Source organism: Furipterus horrens, unplaced genomic scaffold, assembly GCF_987537825.1.
Source record: "Furipterus horrens unplaced genomic scaffold, mFurHor1.1.pri manual_scaffold_12, whole genome shotgun sequence".
Taxonomy (NCBI): domain Eukaryota; kingdom Metazoa; phylum Chordata; class Mammalia; order Chiroptera; family Furipteridae; genus Furipterus; species Furipterus horrens.
Window position 1 is genome coordinate 27,608,687 of NW_028327182.1, and position 1,583 is coordinate 27,610,269.

The 1,583-nt window shown below is 40.5% G+C and overlaps 1 pseudogene; it reads right to left on the bottom strand.

Annotated features, from left to right (window-relative positions):
- Window positions 1-375: 375 nt before the first annotated feature.
- On the bottom strand, window positions 376-878 carry LOC149995977 (protein S100-A14 pseudogene; annotated as a pseudogene).
- Window positions 879-1,583: the final 705 nt, after the last annotated feature.

The window sequence follows — 1,583 nt, forward strand, 5'->3', positions numbered from 1 at the left end:
TTTTCCCCCCATCCTGCCCATCCCTTCTCCCACAGTCAAACCCCACCCCACAGTCCATGTCCATGGGTCATTTATACATGTTATTTGACTAAACAGATCCATTTTTAATTTTTTGAGGCATCCCTGTATTGCTTTCCACAGTGACTGCACCAGTCTGCATTCCCATCAACAGTACACTAGGGTTCCCCTTTCTCCACATCCTTGACAGCTCTTGTTGTTTGTTGGTCTATTGATGATAGTCATTATGAGATGGTATCTCAGAAGTCGTTTTAAAGTACAAGAGTAAATGATTATGATCTCATAAGCATTTTTTTAGAAATACTTCCATCCATATCTTTTCTTTTCTTTTCTTTTTTTTTTTTTTTTTGATGATGGTAAAGAGAGGAGTTTTATTTTCAGGCCCAGTCTCTAAAGTCCCCTTTCCCCAACATCCCCCCAAAATCCCAGGGGAAGGTTCTCAGCTTCCTCGGACAGGGCTCTCCAGCTTCACGCTCTTTGCTGCTTCTCCAATCAGCTCCCAGAAACTCCTGAACCTTAGTTTAGAGTCGTTACAGCCGCCCAGGTTGGCAATTCTCTCTTCCAGCCCACAGTTGCTCGGCATGAGGTGAGGCAATTGCTGGGTCACCAGGTCATGTAGTTCAGAGGGGGTCAGCGTCTCCTTCCCACCCTCCACCAAGTACTGGTGGAAGTTCTTGATGAGGGTCTCAATGGCTCTCTCCACGTCACTCAATTCCTGGGCATCCTCAGCATTGGCTGACCAACACTGTCCCATGGTGCCTGGTGTGCTTGGTCCTTTGGTGAGAGTTGTGTCGTCCTACAGCCTGCCCCGCAGGAGCCGATGACTCATGATCTGCCTGCTAACAGCCGCTGAGACAGGACAGGATTCCATCCATATCTTTTCATCTGTTTATAATCTATGTTCACTGACTTGAATTCAATTTTTATCCGTAATCAATTGTTTCTGTGTTTGTCATAATCCTTTAATTTTTTAACCATTTGTTTAATGTTTCCAAACAAATTTTTGAATGTTGTTAGCCTAATTTTTAATTTCTAAGAAATAAAATGTAAATTAAAGGCAAAAATCCTATTCAAATATTAAAGTGATCTTCATTTATAGAGGTTGTGTTATCTTTCTCTAAATAGATATAATTCCATAAAGCTCCTCTAATACTATCTTTTTTTGTATTCTTCTAAGTGGAAATAAATATGCAAATGAGACTAACTGGACCATAATTCATAGTTATCCCAGGAGCCCCTCACAGGAATAGAATCAATAGGTATTCTTAAAGTATTTATTAATTACATAGTCCTGTATTTTCATAATTTTACCCTGACATTTTTTAAACCAAATTCTTGATAACTGCTTATTTGGTAGTCTTAGTGTTTCCTGAAAATCCTGGCTTTAAAGTGTTTTTACCTCAGTTATAAGGAACATGGCTGTAAGATATGTACTTTACATGGCAACTAAAAATATTTAGACCAATCCTGTGTGGGTGGCTCAGCTGGTAGGAGCATCGTCCTGTACACCAAAAAGTTGCAGGTTCGATTCTGGGTCAGGGCACATGCCTGGGCTGTGGTTTAAT